Source organism: Bufo gargarizans, chromosome 1 (genome assembly GCF_014858855.1).
Source record: "Bufo gargarizans isolate SCDJY-AF-19 chromosome 1, ASM1485885v1, whole genome shotgun sequence".
Classification (NCBI taxonomy): Eukaryota; Metazoa; Chordata; class Amphibia; order Anura; family Bufonidae; genus Bufo; species Bufo gargarizans.
The window spans coordinates 407,935,492-407,949,422 of record NC_058080.1 but is presented as its reverse complement, the minus strand read 5'-3'; positions in this window follow the sequence as shown (position 1 = coordinate 407,949,422).

The following is a 13,931-nucleotide window of genomic DNA, read 5'->3' as shown; positions in this document are numbered from 1 at the left end:
GATTACATCACCCTCAGACCTTGTTCACACCATAGGTAGCGTAGTGGTAGGACCCCTTGCCATGCTGAGAACCGTGACGTGGTGCTTGGGGCTCCGATATCTTCCTGACAGGAATATATTGGCAAAAGTCTCAGCTTTTAATATCTGCATTTATGACTAGCCAGTATAGTCAGTGGCATATCCGTGTGGTGCATTTTTTCTGTGATTTATGATTATATTTTCATCCGCACAATGCTCCGTTTTGTGTAGGATGCCTTTGTGGTGCATGTGGACCGCGCCGACATCCTCCACCGTATGCAAAATATTTTTTGCTGGGGATAGTCGTTTGCTGCGGTCCACATGCGGTGGGGCTGCTCCCCCAATGAAAAACACGCTACAGTGTTAGGGGTTGAGCAGCTCCCCCAGATTTGCCACTATATTTCTGTGTTTTTGTCTTGTTTTATATGTAGTGTATGTGCCTTCACCTGGCATTCAAACACTCTTTGCACCTGGTAGCCTCCATTACATAGTCTGATATGGGTGTGGCTTACAGTCTGGCTTTGTTCACATTGCACTAGTTGTCCTGCTAGGCGGTTGTGTGGAAGCCTGGCTGTGAGCTGGATTACATCACCCTCAGACCTTGTTCACACCATAGGTAGCGTAGTGGTAGGACCCCTTGCCATGCTGAGAACCGTGACGTGGTGCTTGGGGCTCCGATATCTTCCTGACAGGAATATATTGGCAAAAGTCTCAGCTTTTAATATCTGCATTTATGACTAGCCAGTATAGTCAGTGGCATATCCGTGTGGTGCATTTTTTCTGTGATTTATGATTATATTTTCATCCGCACAATGCTCCGTTTTGTGTAGGATGCCTTTGTGGTGCATGTGGACCGCGCCGACATCCTCCACCGTATGCAAAATATTTTTTGCTGGGGATAGTCGTTTGCTGCGGTCCACATGCGGTGGGGCTGCTCCCCCAATGAAAACACGCTACAGTGTTAGGGGTTGAGCAGCTCCCCCAGATTTGCCACTATATTTCTGTGTTTTTGTCTTGTTTTATATGTAGTGTATGTGCCTTCACCTGGCATTCAAACACTCTTTGCACCTGGTAGCCTCCATTACATAGTCTGATATGGGTGTGGCTTACAGTCTGGCTTTGTTCACATTGCACTAGTTGTCCTGCTAGGCGGTTGTGTGGAAGCCTGGCTGTGAGCTGGATTACATCACCCTCAGACCTTGTTCACACCATAGGTAGCGTAGTGGTAGGACCCCTTGCCATGCTGAGAACCGTGACGTGGTGCTTGGGGCTCCGATATCTTCCTGACAGGAATATATTGGCAAAAGTCTCAGCTTTTAATATCTGCATTTATGACTAGCCAGTATAGTCAGTGGCATATCCGTGTGGTGCATTTTTTCTGTGATTTATGATTATATTTTCATCCGCACAATGCTCCGTTTTGTGTAGGATGCCTTTGTGGTGCATGTGGACCGCGCCGACATCCTCCACCGTATGCAAAATATTTTTTGCTGGGGATAGTCGTTTGCTGCGGTCCACATGCGGTGGGGCTGCTCCCCCAATGAAAAACACGCTACAGTGTTAGGGGTTGAGCAGCTCCCCCAGATTTGCCACTATATTTCTGTGTTTTTGTCTTGTTTTATATGTAGTGTATGTGCCTTCACCTGGCATTCAAACACTCTTTGCACCTGGTAGCCTCCATTACATAGTCTGATATGGGTGTGGCTTACAGTCTGGCTTTGTTCACATTGCACTAGTTGTCCTGCTAGGCGGTTGTGTGGAAGCCTGGCTGTGAGCTGGATTACATCACCCTCAGACCTTGTTCACACCATAGGTAGCGTAGTGGTAGGACCCCTTGCCATGCTGAGAACCGTGACGTGGTGCTTGGGGCTCCGATATCTTCCTGACAGGAATATATTGGCAAAAGTCTCAGCTTTTAATATCTGCATTTATGACTAGCCAGTATAGTCAGTGGCATATCCGTGTGGTGCATTTTTTCTGTGATTTATGATTATATTTTCATCCGCACAATGCTCCGTTTTGTGTAGGATGCCTTTGTGGTGCATGTGGACCGCGCCGACATCCTCCACCGTATGCAAAATATTTTTTGCTGGGGATAGTCGTTTGCTGCGGTCCACATGCGGTGGGGCTGCTCCCCCAATGAAAAACACGCTACAGTGTTAGGGGTTGAGCAGCTCCCCCAGATTTGCCACTATATTTCTGTGTTTTTGTCTTGTTTTATATGTAGTGTATGTGCCTTCACCTGGCATTCAAACACTCTTTGCACCTGGTAGCCTCCATTACATAGTCTGATATGGGTGTGGCTTACAGTCTGGCTTTGTTCACATTGCACTAGTTGTCCTGCTAGGCGGTTGTGTGGAAGCCTGGCTGTGAGCTGGATTACATCACCCTCAGACCTTGTTCACACCATAGGTAGCGTAGTGGTAGGACCCCTTGCCATGCTGAGAACCGTGACGTGGTGCTTGGGGCTCCGATATCTTCCTGACAGGAATATATTGGCAAAAGTCTCAGCTTTTAATATCTGCATTTATGACTAGCCAGTATAGTCAGTGGCATATCCGTGTGGTGCATTTTTTCTGTGATTTATGATTATATTTTCATCCGCACAATGCTCCGTTTTGTGTAGGATGCCTTTGTGGTGCATGTGGACCGCGCCGACATCCTCCACCGTATGCAAAATATTTTTTGCTGGGGATAGTCGTTTGCTGCGGTCCACATGCGGTGGGGCTGCTCCCCCAATGAATAACACGCTACAGTGTTAGGGGTTGAGCAGCTCCCCCAGATTTGCCACTATATTTCTGTGTTTTTGTCTTGTTTTATATGTAGTGTATGTGCCTTCACCTGGCATTCAAACACTCTTTGCACCTGGTAGCCTCCATTACATAGTCTGATATGGGTGTGGCTTACAGTCTGGCTTTGTTCACATTGCACTAGTTGTCCTGCTAGGCGGTTGTGTGGAAGCCTGGCTGTGAGCTGGATTACATCACCCTCAGACCTTGTTCACACCATAGGTAGCGTAGTGGTAGGACCCCTTGCCATGCTGAGAACCATGACGTGGTGCTTGGGGCTCCGATATCTTCCTGACAGGAATATATTGGCAAAAGTCTCAGCTTTTAATATCTGCATTTATGACTAGCCAGTATAGTCAGTGGCATATCCGTGTGGTGCATTTTTTCTGTGATTTATGATTATATTTTCATCCGCACAATGCTCCGTTTTGTGTAGGATGCCTTTGTGGTGCATGTGGACCGCGCCGACATCCTCCACCGTATGCAAAATATTTTTTGCTGGGGATAGTCGTTTGCTGCGGTCCACATGCGGTGGGGCTGCTCCCCCAATGAAAAACACGCTACAGTGTTAGGGGTTGAGCAGCTCCCCCAGATTTGCCACTATATTTCTGTGTTTTTGTCTTGTTTTATATGTAGTGTATGTGCCTTCACCTGGCATTCAAACACTCTTTGCACCTGGTAGCCTCCATTACATAGTCTGATATGGGTGTGGCTTACAGTCTGGCTTTGTTCACATTGCACTAGTTGTCCTGCTAGGCGGTTGTGTGGAAGCCTGGCTGTGAGCTGGATTACATCACCCTCAGACCTTGTTCACACCATAGGTAGCGTAGTGGTAGGACCCCTTGCCATGCTGAGAACCGTGACGTGGTGCTTGGGGCTCCGATATCTTCCTGACAGGAATATATTGGCAAAAGTCTCAGCTTTTAATATCTGCATTTATGACTAGCCAGTATAGTCAGTGGCATATCCGTGTGGTGCATTTTTTCTGTGATTTGCAAAAAAAAATTGCTCCGATAATATTTTAAAGACATATATAATAGCAAGATAAATAAGAATTTGGTGCAAATTGAACAGTTTCTGGAGACAATAACTATCTCTACGTTAACAGCAGAGCAAAGTTACTTTGATACTGTAGAATGGCCCTTTTTGATGCCAACATTGAAGAAGATGTGACTCGGGGATAAATTTATATACTGGGTAAATCTGCTATATACGGAAATTTCAGCAAAAGTGATATTGAACGGGGAATATTCTGATAATATATATATCCGTAGGGGGGTTAGACAGGGATGCCCTCTCTCCCCCTTACTTTTTGCTATAACTACGGAGCCGTTAGCGTATATGATCAGGCGAGACGCAGCAATTGAGGGGTTCAGGGTTGGTAAACACGAAGAAAAATTTGTTTCATATGCGGATGACATTATGCTGTTTGTAGGCTCACACAAATCATTGGTTAAGATCTTTCAGGTGTTTGACCAATATGGTAAATATTCTGGGCTCAGGATAAATTGGTCTAAGTCAGCATGCGTCCCGATTGATCCTCTGAATAATTATATCCCAGGAGCACTGGAAATTAAGAAGATTAATGAACCCGTTAAATATTTAGGTATTCAAATAACCCCGAACCCCAAGGACTATATCCAACTGAATGTGGCCCCTAAAATAAAGGAAATGAAGAAAAAAGTAGAGGTATGAAAAAGACTGTATGTCTCGATGGCAGGTCGTATCTCCATCCCTTAACTGTGTCCTGTGGAATTCACCGATAATAATCCCCCAAAAAATATTTAAAATAATAACCAGCATACTAATGGACCTGATCTGGCGAGGAAAAAAAACAAGGATAAAAGCACAAATATTGTGTATTCACGAGAGGGAGGGCAGATTATCAGTTATGATAATGTAGAGTAATACGCAAAGATATAAGTCCATGATTGCAGGAATAAATAAAAGGCTAGAAAAATGTACTCTCTTTCAATTAATTGAAGCTGGGATTTTGGGACAACAGAGTAGTAACAAGATACCGCTCTTTGAGCTGATGGATACGGTTTGGAGACAGGCAAGAAAATTGTGGAACCAGGCTGGACTCCATGCGGACACCATACTGTGGGGAAACACCCATCTTACTGATTTGAAGTTAATTGAACAAACAGTGTGGTGGAAACATGGAATTTATAAACTGCGCCAGATATGGAAGCAAGGTGATATAATAACATATGAAGATCTTATGGATAGTTTTAATTTTTTGTTTTGAAAGGTGTCCACCTGAGGGGTTACTTGGTATGATATTTTTATACAGCTGGATGTTACAGATGCGGCAAGACCTAATACCATATGTTTCCTTTTTTTTTTTGTTATCTCTGTTTAACACAATAAAAGCATTGTTGAACCAAAAAGAATTCATGTTTTAGTGTCTCCATATTTTGAGAGCCATATTTTTCTGTTTATTCGGCGATTGTCTAATGGTAGGGTCTCATTTTTGGCCAAATGAAATGACAGATTGGTACTATTTTGGGGGGCATATGCCTTTTTTGATAGCTTGGTGTTGCACTTTTAGTGATGTTAGGTGACTAAATTATTATAATTTTTTTTAATTGTGTCTATATATATATTTTTTTTTACATTGTTCATCTGAGGGGTTAGATCATAGGATATTTTTATAGAGACAGTCGATGTGCACACGGCATTACAAAATATGTCTGTTTGTCTATTTTTAACTTTTTTTTTTTTTTTTTGAAAGTCTTTATACACATTGACGATTTAAATATCAATACATTATTTACTGATATTTATGATGATTATATAGTTTATTAGTTTGTGATATTTCAGTACAGTAACGCGTGTATCTCACACTGACAGATGCAGCAAAGGCTGCAAATTTAGTTTTTTGCCCAAAATGGGTGTTTTTTTAATAACAGAATAGAACACCAGTATCTAACGCTTGTATCTTACAATGACAGATGCAGTAAAGGCTGCAAAATTCACTATTTTGCCCTAAATGGATGTTTTTTTTAATAACAGAATATGACAGCAGTATATAACGCTTGAATTTCACACTAACAGATACAGCAAAGGCTGCAAATTTAGTTATTTTGCCCAAAATGGGTGTTTTTTTATTACAGAATATGACAGCAGTATATAACGCTGGTATTTAACAATGACAGATGCAGTAAACGCTGCAAAATTTGGATTTTGTCCTAAATGGATGTTTTTTTTTAATAACAGAATATGACAGCAGTATATAACGCTTGAAGTTCACACTGACAGATACATCAAAGGCTGCAAATTTAGGTATTTTGCCCAAAATGGGTGTTTTTTTTATAACAGAATAGAACACCAGTATCTAACGCTTGTATCTCACAATGACAGATGCAGCAAAGGTTCTAAAATTCAGTATTTTGCCCAAAATTTGTGTTTTTTTAATTGCAGAATATGACAGCAGTATCTAATGCTGGTATTTCACACTGACAGATGCAGCAAAGGCTGTAGAATTTAGAATTTTGCCCAAAAAGGGTGTGTTTTTTTATAACAGAATATGACACCAGTATCTAACGCTTGTATCTTACAATGACAGATGCAGCAAAGGCTGCAAAATTCACTATTTTGCCCTAAATGGATGTTTTTTTTAATAACAGAAAATGACAGCAGTATATAACGCTTGAATTTCACACTAACAGATACAGCAAAGGCTGCAAATTTAGGTATTTTGCCCAAAATGGGTGTTTTTTTTTATAACAGAATAGAACACCAGTATCTAACGCTTGTATCTCACAATGACAGATGCAGCAAAGGTTGCAAAATTCAGTATTTTGCCCAAAATTTTTGTTTTTTTAACTGCAGAATATGACAGCAGTATCTAATGCTGGTATTTCACACTGACAGATGCAGCAAAGGCTGTAGAATTTAGAATTTTGCCCAAAAAGGCTGTGTTTTTTTATAACAGAATATGACAGCAGTATCTAACGCTTGTATTTCACACTGACAGATGCAGAAAGGGCGGAAAAACTCTGTATTTTGCCCAAAAAGGATGTTTTTTAAAACCCAGAAAATTATTGCTGTATTTCAAGCTTAAATTGCACACTGACTAATGCGACATAGGCCACAGATGGAGGGTATTGCCCAAAATGGGTGTTTTTTTATTACAGAATATGACAACAGTATCTAACACTTGTATTTAACAATGACAGAAGCAGCAAACACTGCAAAATTAGGATTTTGCCCTAAATGGATGTTTTTTTTTATAACAGAATATGACAGCAGTATATAGCGCTTGAATTTCACACAGATGCAGCAAAGGCTGTAAAATTTAGTATTTTGCTTAAAAAGGGTGTTTTTTAAAACCCAGAAAATTATTGCTGTATTTCAAGCTTAAATTGCACACTGACTAATGCGGCATAGGCCACAGATGGAGGGTATTGCCAAAAATTTGTTTTTTAAAACCAGAAAATGTTTGCAGTATTTCAAGCTTAAATTGCACATAGGTAAATACTGCAAAGATCATAGATGTAGGGTCTTGCCAAAAATGGGTGATTTTTTAAAACCCAGAATATAATTGAAGTATTTCAAGCTTCTATTTGACTGTCAAAAATGCACATATGCTGTGCTTGTGCACAGAACTTGCATAAAATGGCCGCCGCCACCCACCTAACTAACAGACAGATAAAAGTTATTTTTTTGGGGTCACTGGGCTCAGGGCAGGGTAAAAAGATTGTGCACTGCACTCACAAAACAAAATCTAGGTAAATCGCTGAGTTTACACGCACTTCAGATTAAAGATTCTGTCCTATTCTCTCCATCACAGGAGCAACATCTTATCCCTACCCTAAGAGCAGAGTGACGTGCAGCACTATTAGTAGGCATGGCTGTGATGGCGTCTAAGGGCACACAAGTTAAACACTTGTTGATTGGCTGTTCTGCAGCCTTTCAAAAAGCGCCAATAAATCGCCGAATACCGAACCCAACCCCGAAATTTTACTGAAAAGTTCGGGTTCGGGTCCGGGGTTCAAAAATCCTAAAGTTTGGTACGAACATGAACTTTACAGTTTGGGTTTGCTCAACCCTAGTAGCGGCTAGCATTTTCTTTGGGAGGGTGCCTCTTTAAATGCTAATATGTTTGAAAATGTTTTATAATAGAGATTGGTCAATCCATCTGGTCCTGGGCTTTTGAATACTGGGAGAGATCGTATGATAGTTGCTATCTCAGTCTTTTGAGGAGGTTCACTCAGGCCACAAGACAGTTGGGGTGATAGGGTGGGGAGATTTAGAGAGCCTAGGAAGTCATGCATCTGGTCTAAAGAGATTGGAGGTGTTGCTGGATCTTTATCTAGGTTTTATAGGGAAACATAGTATTCTATAAATGTGTTAGCTATGTCTTTTAGATAGTATATTCTTGAGTTGGGGTTAGGGTAGCTAATAAAGGTATTTTGGGTCTAGCTGTTCTTTTCTTAAGACATGAGGCTAATAATTTGCCTGCTTTATTGTCCTGAGAATAGAAACAAGCCTTGGTTTGTTGCAGGGCACGTTCATATTTGTATGAAAGGCAGTATTTAAACTGTAGAAGAAGTGATCGCAACTGTTGAGATCGTTCTTTAGTTGTGGTACGCTTATTGAAAACTTCTAATTTGGGGCAACAAAAATAGAGAGGGCCTTGTGGTTCGCTTGGCAGTTGTTTCACAGCGAACTTTGCGTGTTCGCGATTGGCCGAACATGCGAACATATGGAGATATTTGCGCCCACCATATTCTTTCACATTGTGAAGAACTTTGACCCATGACACATCCATCAGGTGGTACAGGACAGCCAATTGAGAAGTTTCAGCACATGGACATACCCCCTACCTTATAAATAAACCTGATCTGGCAGTCATTTTACATTTAGTGTTTTGCCAGTGTAGGGAAAGGTTGCTATGTGGAGCAGGGACTGGCTGTTAGGGACACCAAACGCTAGCTAATAGGGCCACAAAAGTATTTTTAAGGACTGGTATAGGTGTGCTATCGATAGGTGTGATACACAGAGGGGTGCAATATACTTATAATATACTTTTATATTGAGTCAAAAACACATAGATCTATATAGTGATCACCTGGAAGTCAGGGGCCTAGGGGCCTACTAGGGTCATTTTTATATAGGGTAAGGTTCCGGACGGGGTCGCTCTTATCAGGTCAGGTGGTCTGTGGTTAGGCTATCAGGGCCAGAATAGCACCCCCCTGTAGGGCAATATCAGGGACAGTTCTTTGCCCACCCTGTCCGTCAATACCACATCATCATCTAGCCCAGGGATAGATGTTTTTTGCTTTCCCTCCAGGAATCATGGATGTGCACTGGAACCCCACGGATTGTGGTAGGACATATGGTTTCTGATTTGGTGCCGCCGAGCACCTGATTTAGTGCCGCCAAGCACTTTTTATTGCCAACCACATCTATGCTTTTTGCTTAACTTTAATAATTTAATTTATTTTCATTTTGAGGGATATCTTTTCCATTCACACGTCTCCAAAATGGGTCCGCGTCCGTTCCGCAATTTTGCGGAACGGGTGCAGACCCATGCATTCTCAATGGGGCCGAGTTGTGCTGTCCACATCCGCATTTGCGGATCCACATCCCCATTTGCGGATCCGCACTTCCGCATCCGTGCTTCTGTTTCTGCAAAAAAAATAGAACATGTCTTATTCTTGTCCGCAATTGCAGACAAGATTAGGCATTTTCTATTATAGTGCCGGCGATGTGCGGTCCACAAATTGCAGAATGCACATTGCCGGTGTCCGTGTTTTGCGAATCCACAAAACACTTACGGACGTGTGAATGGATCCTCATAGTAACATTATTAAAGGTTACGTTTTATCTTTATGTACAGTATATTTTAATGGATTTCATTCCTTGTACAATGTTATAATATACTTTTTATGTTAGAAAGTATATTATAGTGCATTTGTATTGTGCGGAAGTTGTGTGCAGTTCTCCTGTGATACTGCAGGTATATAGAGGGACAAGCGTAATTGGAACAAATCATTTCTACTGGTGTGATATACCAGTCGTCCCCCCAAAAAACTGATTGAAGAGGAGTGTTATATACCAATATTCTTTCTTTATAGTGCATTTGCGCATGCACGTATGCAAAAATGTTCGTACATCACTAACCATAAACTATGTGGGCTGTTGACCGAACCTGCATTTAATGAAAAGCATTCTTTTAGCCTCTCTTTCAGGGGTTTCCTATAAGTAGGGTTAGAAAGCATAAAGGGATTACATTTCCAGATCGTTTCTTTGCTGAGAATGCATCAGAAATAGTTAGTTATATAGCAGCATGATCTGACCATTTAATGACACCTATCTTTGAGTTCATAGCAGCAGTTAGTAAAAACCTGATCTATGCGAGAATAGGAGGTGCGAGAGATACGCCACTCTGGAACCGGAAGAGGAGTCCAGTAGAATGTCGGGGACAGTGTTAAAGTTTCCACATAGTAATAAGTAGCCCTGCTGGATAGCCCTGGTTTTAGCTAGAAGATCGTGTAGAAAGCGAATTTGGTGAGTGTTCGGGGCAAACAGAGCAACAATTGTGAAAACTAGTCTTAAGCGAGCATGCTCGGCCGAACTGCTGTTCGGCTCGAGCATCGTTATGCTCGGCACATGGCAGTACTCAGCCGAGTACCGCATGTGCTAGAGCGCCATGCTCGAGTCTCCTCCTTGCACGTTTTGCGGCTGCTATGCAGCCAATAAACCTGCAGGTGAGAACTGCCCTCACTGTAATGCCAGTAGCCATATTGGCTACTGGCATTACAGTGAATGGCCGGCCGGAACACGTCATCGGGTGCTATATAGAACCCAATGACACATGTTCGGCTAATTTGTAGTCAGGGAGAGCTGAGCTTAGGAAAGGACAGAGAGTATAGGGAGTGTGATTGCAATCTATTTAGTAGAAAAATGTTTCAAAGACCCAAAAGTCCTTTTAACCCATTTAGGACACAGCCATATTTCACCTCAAGGACCAGGCCATTTTTTGGAAATCTGACCAGTGTCACTTTATGTGGTGATAACTTTAAAACTCTTTGACTTATCCTGGCCATTCTGAGATTGTTTTTTCGTCACATATTGTACTAATAACACTGGTAAAATGGAGGAAGAGACCAGCACACCTTGGTACAGCAATTCTATTGGGTTTATTCGCCACTCATAGAAGTGCCGGTCTCTTCCTTAATTTAAGCATCCGGAGTGACGTCCGCTAACCGTGCACACATACCTTCATGCAGTGCCGCCCGACTATTGGTAACCAGCACTGGTAAAATGGAGTAAAAAAAAATCTTTTTTATTTATAAAAAATACCAAATTTGCCAAAATCCTGGAAAAATTTGCAAATTCCCTTTCAATTTCTCTACTTCAATAATACACAGTAATACCTACAAAAATAGTTTATTAATTTACATTCCCCATATGTCTACTTCATGTTTGCATCATTTTGGGAATGACATTTTATTTTTTGGGGATGTTACGAGGCTTAGAAGTTTAGAAGCAAATCTTAAAATTTTTCATAAATTTTCAAAAACCCACTTTTCAAGGACGGGTTCAGATCTGAAGTCACTTTGTGAGGCTTACATAATAGAAACCACCCAAAAATGACCCCATTCTAGAAACTACACCCATCACGGTATTCAAAACTGATTTTACAAACTTTGTTAACCCTTTAGGTGTTCCACAATTAATGGAAAATAGAGATACAATTTCAAAATTTAACTTTTTTGGCAGATTTTCCATTTTAATAATTTTTTTCCAGTTACAATGCAAGGGTTAACAGCCAAACACAACTCAATATTTATGGCTCTGATTCAGTAGTTTACAGAAATACCCCATATGTGGTCGTAAACCGCTGTACAGGCACACGGCATGGCGCAGAAGGAAAGGAATGCCATATGGATTTTGGAAGGCAGATTTTGCTGGACTGTTTTTTTTACACCATTTGAAGCCCCCCTGATGCACCCCTAGAGTAGAAACTCCAAAAAATGTACCCCATTCTAGCAAGTTATTACAGATTCGGTGATACCTAATCATGTAAGTTTTACACAATAACAGATTTTTTTAAACAAAAGAAAATTATGTTTTAGTGTCTCCATATTCTGAGCCATAGTTTATTTTTATTTTTTGGGCGATTGTCTCAGGTAGGGGCTAATTTTTTGTGGGATGAGTTGATGGTTAGATTGGTACTATTTTGGTGGGCATACGCCTTTTTGATCGCTTGCTGTTGTACTTTTTGTGATGTAAGGTGACAAAAAAATTGTTTATTTAGCACAGCTTTTATATAATTTTTTTTACGGTGTTCATCTGAGGGATTAGTTCATGTGATATGCTTATAAATCCTGTCGATACAGACGCGGCAATACCTAATATGTATTTTTTACCAATTTGTTTTACTTTATTTAGAGAAAATTACGTTTTAGTTTATTTTTACTTAAAAATTTAATTTTTTTTGGGGGGGGGAAACTTAATTTTTTTTGTCCCACTTTGGGACTTCAACTTTTGGGGGTCTAATCCTTTACAATGCATTCCAATACTTCTGTATGGGAATGCATTGGCTGTATCTCACAGTCTCGTCACAGGAAGGCAGCACCGATGCCTCAGGAAGGCATCGCGCTGCCTTCTATGCCATCGGGTCCCCCCTACAGCCCCACGGGGACGCAATGGCATCACCGCCTGCCACCACCGCACCATAAAAAGCCGCAAACCACAGGTACTTTTTCTATAGAGGGTGTCTGCAGTGACATCTGTCCAATAGTGTTGATCACGAATATTCGAATTTCAAATTTTTATCGAGAATATAGGTTCTTTGAAAATTCGCAAATATTTTGAATTTAGTGATATATATTCGTAATTTCGAATATTCGTTTTTTTCCCCTTTTTTTTTATTCGATTTTTTTATTATTTTTTTTTATCAGTACACATGATCCCTCCCTGCTTCTAGCTTGTGGACCAATAAGAAGACTGCAATATACTTGAATTTAGGAGTAGTGTTGTTTGCACATTTTGCTCTATATTCGATATATTGCTATATATTCTTATTTTAGAATATTACAAATATAAAAAAAAAAAGTTATAGCAATATAGCAAATATTCGAAAAAAACTAATATAGAGCAATTTAGCTAATATAGTGCTATAATCTTTTTTTTTAATAGTCAATCTGAACTTCAGATGAGAAAAAAATTACAACTATTAGACAAAGAAGATTATAGCACTATATTAGCTAAATTGCTCTATATTCGTTTTTTTCGAATATTCACTATATTGCTATATATTCTTGTTTTAGAATATTACGAATATTCAAAAAAATGAGGTTTTAGCAATTTAGCGAATATTCGAAAAAACTAATATAGAGCAATTTAGCTAATATATTGCTATAATCTTTTTTTTAATAGTTGTAATTTTTTTTCCAATCTGAACTTCAGATGAGAAAAAAATTACAGCTATTAGACAAAGAAGATTATAGCACTATATTAGCTAAATTGCTCTATATTTGTTTTTGTTTTTCGAATATTCGCCATATTGCTATATATTCTTGTTTTAGAATATTCTGAATATTCGAAAAAACAAAGTTATAGCAATATAGCGAATATAAAAAAAACTGAATATAGAGCAATTTAGCTCCCCATTTTTTCGAGTAAAAAAATCATCGAATATAACGAATATTCGAATTTGCAAATATTCATCGAATATTCTACGAAATATTTGCGAAATATCGCGAATTCGAATATGACCCCTGCCGCTCATCACTACTGTCCAATATATTCTGTGTGTCAGGGCCAGAGATAGGAAAATATAAGTGAAAATGACTTTCTTTTTTCTATCATTTTCAATACTTTTTCTATTGAGGGTGTCTGCAGTGACTTGTGACATCTGTCCAATGTCTTCTGTGTGTCAGGTCCAGAAATAGGAAAAATATATGTGAAAATTACTTTCTTTTTTCTATCATTTTCAATACTTTTTCTATAGAGGGTGTCTGCAGTGACTTATGACATCTGTCCAATACCTTCTGTGTGTCAAGGCCAGAGATAAGAAAAATATTAGTGAAAATTACTATATTTTTTCAATCATTTTCAATACTTTTTCTATAGAGGGTATCTGCAGTGACTTGTGACATCTGT